The sequence below is a fragment of the Salmo salar genome, chromosome ssa20 (assembly GCF_905237065.1).
Source record: "Salmo salar chromosome ssa20, Ssal_v3.1, whole genome shotgun sequence".
Classification (NCBI taxonomy): domain Eukaryota; kingdom Metazoa; phylum Chordata; class Actinopteri; order Salmoniformes; family Salmonidae; genus Salmo; species Salmo salar.
In genome coordinates this window covers 19,912,755-19,924,485 of record NC_059461.1, presented here as the reverse complement: position 1 = coordinate 19,924,485, position 11,731 = coordinate 19,912,755, and the positions used below count along the sequence as shown (strand labels likewise).

General features: G+C 43.4%; 1 pseudogene; it reads left to right on the top strand.

Moving 5' to 3' along the window:
- Positions 1 to 391: 391 nt before the first annotated feature.
- The window catches only part of LOC106579959 (breakpoint cluster region protein-like), a 60,413-nt pseudogene continuing 49,073 nt past the window's right edge, over positions 392 to 11,731 (top strand).

The window sequence follows — 11,731 nt, the reverse complement described above, 5'->3', positions numbered from 1 at the left end:
TTCCTAGGCCGTCTTTGTAAATAAGAATTTGTTCTTAACTGACGTGCCTAGTTAAATAAAAAAATCTCGCTTCGCCTGTTTCTCTCTGAAGAGAGAGTGGGACAAACTGGGCAGACTCTGCCACCAGCGCACAGGCAGGTTCTTGGCTGTCTGGATTTCTCTTTTGTACCATTAGATGGAGACAAATATCGATATTTCAGACGGTATTTATACCTTAATAAAACGTTTGTTTTTAATCTTACAAAATGGCAATAGATTAGTCTACATTATTACTTACATAATATAGACCATATCATTATCAGGTTTTTTTCTTCAGCTTGGATTTCTTGTTTTCTCGACGTGCCTGTGTCTTTAAAACTGGACTGATCCTCAATCACATCAAAGTCCCTCCCTCTCTTTTCAGCACTAACTCAACCTAAATAAAATGAGCAAAACACAGTAACTCTAGCGTGCGATCAAACGAAGTGTATATCATGTGTGGTAAATCAAAGGTTAACGAGAGAACATTCAAACTAACTTTCAATTGGATGCGGAGTAACGAACTAACACGAAAAACAGGAATTACAGTGGAAATGTAAAATTGTTATTGGACTCACTAAATCATTGGATGGAACGTCTGGATATAGCACAGTGCTCCTGCTTTTACGATGAATGAAGGATCATTGTCTACTGACATTACTTACAGAAGATAAGGACACTTTCTTTCTGTTTTTGTTGTTGCAGGTATCTGAACTGGGTCGTCATTCGCAGTCCTCATGGCATTCTCTACTATGCGAGCTATGTTGATAAATAACGTTAGAACCATAAGAAGAAATGTGCACGAGTCTTCTGAAAACTGTATTCAGTCTGAAGTGTGGAAATAGCTTCTAATGGCCATTATAAGTCATACTTTAGAAATTATTTTGATTGGAAACTAATCATATCGTTTAGTAGATATTTTAGTAGAAGTTTCTACTCTATTCTCAGTGAACTAAGCAATTAAAAAAAATGGTTGAACCAGTGGGTTTTGTAGAGGCTTGGAAAGCCCAGTTCCCAGAGTCAAATCCCCCAAATATGGAGCTGAAATCATTGGGGGATGTTGAGCAGGAGCTTGAGAAATGCAAGGCATCTATCAGGCAGCTGGAGTTGGAGGTGAACAAGGAGCGCTTTCGGATGATCTACCTGCAGACTTTACTGGCCAAGGAGAGGAAGGCATATGATGGACAGAGATGGGGCATCAAGAGGATGTCCCTAAAGAATATTGGAGACCAATCCAGTGTTTCAGACACCCAGAGATCCCACTTAGATGAGCCTTCAGTGGAGGAGCAGCCAGGTGAGGCAGTCGACGCAGGGAGGTGTAAACAGTATCCAGAGGAAGAGGTGGATGGGGTGTCTCCCTCCAAACAGAGTGGTGGCTTCTCCCCTCACAGGCCTACAGTGGGTCCTCCAGACACAAATCTAGACAGGGTAGGCATGGGCTCAGTAGCAGCACTGAGGTCCAACTTTGAGCACATCAAGAGAACCAACTCTCACACGGCAGGAGATGGGAAAGGGGTTGGTGGGACAGAGAGACCCTTTTACGTGAACATGGAGTACCACCATGAGAGAGGCTTAGTGAAGGTCAATGACAGGGAGGTCTCAGACAAGATCAGCAGCCTGGGCTGCCAGGCCATGCAAATGGAGCGGAAGAGGTCCCTGCACTCCCTGCCTGGGAACCTGTCCACTGCGACGGGGGAGATCCGCAAATCTGTCCTCCGAGGCAGATCCACGGAGGGCGGCTGTGGCTACAATGGGCTGTATGATGATGCAGTAGAGGTGAACCCACATTTCTTCAAGGACAGTGTGATCCGTTCCAATGGGGGGAGACAACCGACAGACTGTCAGCCCTACACCAGTGTGTATGTCGGGGGGATGATGGGGGAGGGAAGGATCATCCACATCAGGGACCACAGTGTGGAGGAGGACTCCCACCTCACCTGGCCAAGGCGCTCCTACTCACCTGGGAGTTTTGACGATGTTGGGGGCGGCTACACCCCAGACTGCAGCTCCAATGAGAACCTAACGTCCAGTGAGGAGGACTTCTCCTCTGGCCAGTCAAGTCACGTGTCACCAAGTCCCACAACCTATCATATGTACAGACCGAAGAGCCGCTCTCCGTCCCAGATTTCCCAGCAGTCCTTTGACAGCAGCAGCCCCCCCACCCCTTTGTCTCAGAAACGTCTGAAGCAGCAGGTGTTGGTGTCCGAGGCCTCCATCGTGGGTGTCCGTAGAACAGGTCAGATCTGGCCCGACGATGGGAACTCCACTACGTCTAGTAGGACCTCGCATGACAACAGTCTCCATGGAGACCTGGGTAGGTCTGCAAGGACATAGTCTCTGTCCTTTTGTAATCAAGATATTTTCTATCCTCTGTTTTAATTTCCATTTGATGAGACACTGTATAAAAGCACGAGAATTGTTAATGCACCCTAGGGCTCAGTAACCACTGCCGTTTCATGTTTATTAGAGATGCCTGTACTTGCCCTAACCTAGACCTCTCCTCAAGCACGGATGTGCTTACAGTATATGTGCACCTGCAACATGTTGAAGGAAAGGAAGGAGTTATTTAGATCTAGTGTACCATGCATCTGCCAAGAAGTTTTCCATATGAATACATTAAACCACTAGCACAGCCCAACCATTGCAAAGCACCCTAGTGCTTGTGTGGTTCTTTGTAGATTGTGCGACTGTTTTCTTTTCACTTTGTAAACATGCCTGTTCCCCCCCCCCTCTTCTACTCTCCTATTGAGTGGCCTAGTGCTCTTGTGGACATGCCCTGATTGAGACAGTGCGTGCCCTCAGGCTGCCCAGTCACTCGGCCCTGTCCACCCAGAGTGTTTTTGTGTCAGCACACATCAGCGTTGTTGTCCTTAGCTAGAAGTAATTAACTTAAAGGGGCTTGTGTAGCGTGATGAATTTAGGGAGGCTCTGTGTTGGGGGTGGGGAGGAAAAGGGCTGATAACTCTCACTAAAAAGAGGACGGAGGGCTCAAAGTGTGCCACATGGCTTCCCATCAAAATCTCAGGCCTCAGTGTTTCCTGTTGTGATGTGTGAACACAATAGGAGAATCACTCATGCAGAGTATGTATTGACACTGCAACAATGTAGCAATGTTAAGTGGGATGGGGTGGTCTTACTAGGTGCTGCCAAGGACAGAGAAGAGTGAGTTCCCATGCAAAATATTTATTAAAGCTTTAATACATGAGAGGCTGTATGATTTGTCTATGATGGGGATTCAATTAAAGAAATACATGTCTAAGTGAAAAGGGGTGACTCAATGCCACATATTACATGATTTCACTGAAGTCTTAACAGACGGTCTGTTGTAGTGAATCAGTCAGGGTCATTTGTTGCTAGGCTCAACAAATAAAAGCTATGCGAATTCATATGAGAAGAGCGTTGTTTGACGTTATTACAAAAAAAAACATGCTGTTTGGAGCAGATTTTCAGTAGCAATTGTTGAGAACAGGCTGTTATGTAACGTGATAGGCTGGAAAGCATTTTAAACCAAACATGCAATGAACAAGCAAATTGTCTGAGAACAGTAAGCCAGTGTTTGGCTCTTCTGACAGAAATACAGATTCCTTTTGACTTGTGGTCAAATATTTAGCTTTTTGATATTACAATAACACTATCATGGGTTGTTTTCTACATTGTCTCGCCACATTATTGTTTCTTCACAATAACACCCATTTACCAATGCTGCTTGACCTGTAGGAAATGGGGAAACCGGCTATCAGATACGAAGATGAATGTTTTGACTGAAGCCTTCGTAAACTGGACAGTTAGCTTAGTGTGATTGCTGCAGCTTGCTGGTTAAATGTTCAGCAGAAACAATGCTGCTGAGCCTGGTCCTGGAGTGGTGGTCTGAATGGCCGTGTTGCTGAGGTAACGGTCCTGCTGCAGGATCACTTCATGTAAATCGGGCTTCGTGGATTAATGGAAATCTGGATTTATTTTCTGACGTCGTAAGAACATTAGGGCCATTGCGCACATTGCTGGATCAGTGCTGTGGTAAGTAGTGGTTTTGAGGCGGGCATGACAATCCACTATTCTCTATTTTGGTCAGTGATTTTGAGCGAGTATGGGAAAATCTGTTTTTCTTTTTGTTTTATAACAAAACTCATTGCAACGTTCAGTAAATTCCATTTAATCTCCTGAGTAAAGCTAGCTTATAATGTCAATGTTATAAAGGGCCACTGTGCTCCAGTTACATAAGCGTTCTGGTGACTATTTAGCTTTACAAGAATCAGAATGACTATTTGCCAAGTACATTTGCTCATACCTGGAATTTGACTTAGTGAATAGGTGATGCCAGCAATAGACAATATGCAGACACAAAGTCAGCATAAATAATATAAATACAGTAAAGGTAAAGCGGATTTACAGTGAAGATATACAATTTACAGACACACACTGACTATACCAAACATTCGGAACACCTTCCTAATATTGAGTTGCACCCCCCTCTTTTTGTCCTCAGAACAGCCTCAGTTCGTTGGGGCATGGACTCTACAAGGTGTCAAAAGCGTTCCACAGGGGTGGCGGGCGGTGCTTTAAAAAATGTTTATGAGCATTGCCTTATTTCTAATAGAGCATATTGGATGACTGTCATTCATATTCCATTCACCCAATTCAATGTCACCTTGATCGCTTTAGGCTACTACATGATACTCACGTTTTCCTGTGCCCATCATGAGGTTACTATAACCCTATAAAAATTCAACAGAATCGGTGGAATGAATACACACCTGATCACACGCAAACACAGTTCACTTTCATAGCAGCAATATAAAAACAGCATGATCACTTTGCTTCTTGCATATATAATTCCTTCTTGCAACTATCTACACGCTTTCCTCCTCTCACTTTTTCCCTTCACTTGTAGATTTCAGTGTATAACACATCCGCTGTCTGTGACCAGGTGAAAAAACCTTTCAAAGACAAACCTTCATATCATGACTGCTAACTGTTAGGCTGTGCCTATGTTGTTGTCACCTCATAGTCAACATAGCTACTAGAACTAACACGTTAGTAAACCCACTACAATACAGTCAGCAAGCAGTTTATCAGTTACACCGGCGGGCCCCGATGGTAATAAATGATTAAAACCAAAAGCTTACCGTGACTTGGAAGAGATTCAGTGTTGGATAGCCATAGTCAGTTAGCTAACAAAGCATCCCTCTCTGTCTTGAGCCAGGTGTTTGAGTAGGCTAAACTAGCTAGCTGCATTCAGTTAGCTACGTGAAAGTAAAAAATAAATAAAATACAACCAAATATAGCTAGCTCACTCTCTCTCCCTCTGTCCCGCTTGTCCTTAATGTTGGAAGAAATTAATTTGTTCAGAACTGTTATGCTTTCAGTACTAGATTAATTCTCTGGACTTTTGATTGGGTGGACACCATGTCAGTTCATGTTGCAAGAGCTCTGATAGGTTGGAGGACATCCTCTGGAAGTTGTAATAATTACTTTGTAAGTCAATGGAAGGGGGTGAGAACCAAGAGCCTTCTAGGTGTTGTATTGATGTCAATGTACCCAGAGGAGGACGGAAGCTAGCTGTCCTCCGGCTACACCATGGTGCTACCCTACAGAGTGCTGTTGAGGCTACTGCAGACCTTCATTGCAAAATAGTGTATGGCGACGTGAAAATATATGTATATGGATAACATTTTTAATGTTTCACTATTTTTATGAAATTCACTGAGGAGGATGGTTCTCCCCTTTCTGAGGAGCCTCCACTGATGCTGGCCCATGTTGACTCCAATACTTCCCACATTTGTGCCAAGTTGGCTGGATGTCCTTTAGGTGGTGGACCATTGTTGATACACACAGGAAGCTGTTGAGCGTGAACAACCCAGCAGCGTTGCAGTTCTTGTCACACACCAGTGAGCCTGGCGCCTACGACCATACCCCATTAAAAGGCACTTCAATATTTTGTCTTGCCCATTCACCCTGTGAATGGTACACATACCCAATCCATGTCTGTGTCAAGGCTTAAAAATCCTTCTTTAACCTGTCTCTTTCCCTTCATCTGCACTAATTGAATTGGATTTAACAAGTCACATCAATAAGGGACCATAGCTTTCACCTGGATTCACCTGGTCAGTCTGTCATGGAAAGAGCAGGTGTTCTTAATGTTTTATATACACTTACCAGCCAGTTTATTAGGTACACCCATCTAGTACTGGGAGATGCTCTATTGTGTTGAGGTCTGGGGACTGCACAGAAGTTAAAGTTAACTGAACTCGCTGTCATGTTCCAGCCAATGTTTTTCCACTCAATTGTCCAGTGTCGCTGACCGTGTGCCCACTGGAGCTGCTTCTTCTTGTTTTAAGCTGATAGGAGTGGAACCCGATGTGTTGTCTGCTGCGATAGCACATCCGTGACATGGATGTCGTTCTGCACACCACTGTTGTACTGCGCCGTTATTTGTCTGTTTGTAGCCCGCTTGTTAGCTTGCACAATTCTTGCCATTCTCCTTCGACCTTTTTGCCCACAGGGCCGCCGCTGATTGTTTTTTGTTTGTCGCACCATTCTCTGTAAACCCTAGACCCTGTCGTGCGTGAAAAGCCAAGGAGGGTGGCCGTTTCTGAGATAGTGGATCCGGCGCGCCTGGCACCAATGACTATACCACGCTCAAAGTCGCTTAATCACTTATTTTGCCCATTATAAAGTTCAATCGAACAGTGGCTGCATGCCTGTCTGCCTGCTTTATATAGCAAGCCATGGCCACGTAACTCACTGTCTGTAGAAGCGATCCATTTTCGCTAACGGGTACCTAATAAAATGTCCGTTGAGTGTATACCTACAATATATATGCAGAGGAAGGGATGCTGCCGTTACAAATGTATACAGTGTTGTGCAGAGGTTTTAAATGTCCCTTTCAAATGGCAGTGGCTTCATTTGAATTCATTTAAGTTGCACTAAGTCATTGCTACATTTTAAGAAGAAAATACAACTCCAATGTTGTTGTTTTTTTTTGGGGGGGGGGGGTTCTCTGTGACTGCATGAGCTGCGAACCTGTCAAACACAGGGTGGCATTGACAGGTACCCTGCAGCCCTCCTAGTGTTTTACTACCTGGCATGGTGGCTGGCTCTGCCTGAGAAAGAAGGTCAGCCCTGGCATTGGGTACAGTACTGACTGGCATAAATGGGCCTCAGTCCTTGCCACACTGACTCCACCAACCCTGCTTTTACCTCTTGCTTGTAATCATGGGAAAACAGCCCGTCTAAAATGGTCACATCTCTAAGGTCTCTTATTCCTAGAATAGCACAGGAATAAGAGAATGAGCACATTCTCCTCGTTTGTGGATATCTAGGCCAATTGTCAGTCCTGGCTGTGAATAGAGCTGCTGATTAGCTGTGTGGCTTAAATGAGGCCACTTCTATGATGTGTCTGCTTTGCCATAGTTAATTATCACTATGACATTGACAGACATGCCAGTGGCCAGGGCTTTTTCCTACTGTATGGCTCACAGAAATGTCTTATGGCTAATGATGAGTACATTATAAGATGGGCTAATGGGGCTTGTGTTAGAATGTCTTCAGTTTGAGTGAACCTCTGCCAGGCCAAGAGTAGCCTCTGCTTAGTATCAATTAGACAGGTCTGTATATCTCCTTTGACACAAATGTGAAGCTTTCACTCAGTCTGTCTTGTAGTGATCCTATCTCTCTGGGTGTCTGGCGTCAGTCCAGGGCTGTATTTGTAATCACAGCAGGAGGTAGAGAGATGGTGGTGACCCACCCTCCAGGTTAACGGTCCAATCATTAATCTTTCAGAGCTCCTGATGAAACTCACACAGGCTGGTTTTTGTACCTGAACGTCAACATTCTCAGCTTTTAGTGGTTAAGGAAGCAAAGAAAATGGGCCACTCCCTCCCCTTTTAAGTTTACATTCAAGACTTGTGTCTAAAAATGTAGATTAATTGGGGCCAGCACAGAAAAGGGACAGAGCTCTTGTGCACCGTGAGTGAGGTCTGTGTTTCCTGTCACCTGTCCTCCGAGGTGGTTGACTTGGGAAAATGGTGCAGTGGGAGTGTTCCTGGAGAGCTGGCAGGGGATCAGAGCAGCAGGCCAGGGCCCTGCCAGCTGCAGTCAGAGGGAGCACAGGGACAAACACATCATTAATCTCTCAAATGAACAGACCCTGTCCAGTTCAAGTTACACCAGCATTGGGGTAAATGGTTGGTCAGTAGCCTACTTGGCACGATTTCAACTCTCAACCTTGAAATACTTTCAGATCTAACAGAACATGGACAGTCCTCTACATTATTTTAAGTGCAGTCGGCCTACCTCATCCAGGTTTGAAAGTACTGGTGTCACCCCAGGCTGTTTTCCATATCCAGATATTTTCTTAAAGATAATGGTAGAAAGGCATGAGAAATGTTTGAGCTTTTGTCCCTCGCTCCAGGCTTCCCTCTTCGCTCTAATCCTCTCTTGTGCTCTGTTTCGCCCCTCTAGTCCCCTTGGTCTTAGCTCCACTCCCAGGTCATACTCAAAGGGCCCTCTGTGCTGCTGGCTGGCAAGCCAAGTGTTTATGGAATGTCTCAGCTGCTTGTGAGGTGTAGGGGGAACACAGCTAATGAAATGTAAAGTGCTGTATGAGCTTACCTCTCCACAAACAGCCTGACCCCTGGGGCTTGTTAGACAATAATTAGTTTGTGGATATTGCTTCTGGCAGACCATACCCAGCTCCACGAGGGGGCAAAAGGGGCCATAACCCCCTCAATTGAAACTTGTGCTCCCTCAGATTTACAACGGGCTCGTTGATTTTGTCCATCCACACCAGACGTGATCAGGACATGCAGGTTGAAATATCAAAACTAACTCTGAGCAGACTATATTAATTTGAGGACAGGTCAAAACACATATGAAACATTTAGCAAGCTAGCTTGCTGTAGCTAGCTAATTTGTCCTGTGATATAAACATTGGGTTATTTTACCTGAAATGCACAAGGTTATTTTTTTGTAGAATTTGAGTCACATAAAATCGTGTGTTCTCTACTCTGACAATTAATCCACAAATAAAAGGGGGAAACCTAGTTGGTATCTAGTAATCTCTCCTCCTTCAGTCTTCTTCTGTGGATTTCATATGGCGGTTGGCAACCAACTTTAAGGTGCATTACTGCTACCAACTGGACTGGAGTGTGGACCTCAGTTCATCTTTCAATCACCCCTGTGGGTATACGCTCCTAAAAACCAATGAGGAGATGGGAGAGGCGGGATTGCAGAGCGTCTAAAATAGAACCAAGTTCGGGCGGTGTGGTCAGCATGTAAGAACATGAACAACTTCCTAGTTAAGAACACTAACGATATGGAAGAAAATGAAACGGATTCTACAAGAACCAATATCTCTCCCTGAAAACAACCTTATGGAAAAATCCTTGGATAGCTTTTCAGAATTAACAGATTGATCCACATGGAAAACTAAAGGCATAGAAACAGGAAATTACTTTCTATTAGGAAATAAATACATTTCCATGACAGAATTAAAAAGTAATTTTGGGCTGACTAATGTAGATATTTTCCAATACATGCAACTTAGACAATTCTTGGTATGAAATTTTTATTTGAAATCTTTTGGGCATCATAGCAATCTTGCGGGAATGTTATTTGAGTCAGAAAAAGATATTCATATGATGGGTAAGATATACAAAACCTTGCGGAGTTCATAACCAACTGACAATCTCTTAGAAAAAAATATTAACTATTGGAACCAAGATGTAAAAATAACTGATATTGGCACAAGATGGAGGGAAAGTTGGAACATAACTAACAGAATTACAGTTAACGACAGCAGAGTCGTGTCTTAAGTGCAAAACTAACGACTCAATAATCCATGCCTTCTGGGAATGCAATAAAGTTCAAATGTTATGGGCAGAGTTCGAAAGTTGGTTATCAGAAATATTACAATGTACAGTGGGAATAAAAACTATGTGAACCCTTTAGAATGACCTGGATTTCTGCATAAATTGGTCATAAAATTTGATCTGATCTTCATCTAAGTCACAATAGACAAACAGTCTGCTTAATCTAATAACACACAAACAATAACACTTTTTCATGTCTTTATAGAACATACCGTGTAAACATTCACAGTGCAGGGTGGGAAAAGTATGTGAACCCTTGGATTTAATAACAGGTTGACCCTCCTTTGGCAGCAATAACCTCAATCAAACGTTTTCTGTAGTTGCAGATCAGACCTGCACAACGATCAGGAGTTAAACTGTTTCAGTTCAGCAATATTCTTGGGATGTCTGGTGTGGACCGCTCACTTGAGGTCATGCCACAGCTTCTCAATCGGGTTGAGGTCAGCACTGACTGGGTCACTCCAGAAGGCGTATTTCCTTCTGTTCAAGCCATTCTGTTGTTGATTTACTTATGTCTTTTGGGTTGTTGTCCTGTTGCATCACCTAACTTCTGTTGAGCTTCAATTGACATACAGCCTTACATTCTCCTGCAAAATGTCTTGATAAACTTGGGAATTCATTTTTACATCGATGATGGCAAGCTGTCCAGGCCCTGAGGCAGCAAAGCAGCCCAAAACCATGATGCTCCCTCCACCATAGTTTACAGTTGTGATGAGATTTTGATGTTGGTGTGCTGTACCTTTTTTTTCTCCACACTTAGTGTTGTGTGTTCCTTCCAAACAACACAACTTTAGTTTAATCTGTCTACATAATATTTTGCCAGTAGCGCTGTGGAACATCCAGGTGCTCTTGTGTGAACTTCAGACATGCAGCAATGTTTTTTTTTTTGGATAGCAGTGGCTTCTTCCATTGTGTCCTCCCATGAACACCCTTCTTGTTTGGTGTTTTACGTATTGTAGACTCGTCAACAGAGATGTTAGCATCTTCCAGAGATTTCTGTAAGTATTTAGCTGACACTCTAGGATTCTTCTTAATCTCATTGAGCATTCTGCGCTGTGATCTTGCAATCATCTTTGCAGGACGGCCACTCCTAGGGAGAGTAGCAACAGTGCTGAACTTTCTCCATTAATAGACCATTTGTATTACCGTGGACTGACTTTAGAGATACAGTTGAAGTCGGAAGTTTACATACACTTAGGTTGGAGTCAATTAAACTTGTTTTTAAACCACTCCACATTTCTTGTTAACAAACTATCGTTTTGGCAAGTCGGTTAGGACATCTACTTTGTGCATGACACAACACATTTTTCCAACAATTGTTTAGACAGATTTTTTTCACTTATAATTCAGTGTATCACAATTCCAGTGGTTCAGAAGTTTACATACACTAAGTTGACTGTGCCTTTAAACAGCTTGGAAAATTCCAGAAAATGATGTCATGGCTTTAGAAGCTTCTGATAGGCTAATTGGCATAATTTGAGTCAATTGGAGGTGTACCTGTGGATGAATTTCAAGGCCTACCTTCAAACTCAGTGCTTCTTTGCTTGACATCATGGGAAAATCAAAAGAAATCAGCCAAGACCTCAGAAAAAACATTGTAGACCTCCACAAGTCTGGTTCATCCTTGGGAGCAATTTCCAAATGCCTGAAGGTACCACGTTCATCTGTACAAACAATAGTATGTAAGTATAAACACCATGGCCATGCCGCTCAGGAAGGAGACGCGTTCTGTCTCCTAGAGATGAACGTACTTTAGTGTGAAAAGTGCCAATCAATCCCAGAACAACAGCAAAGGACCTTGTGAAGATGCTGGAGGAAACCGGTACAAAAGTATCTATATCCAC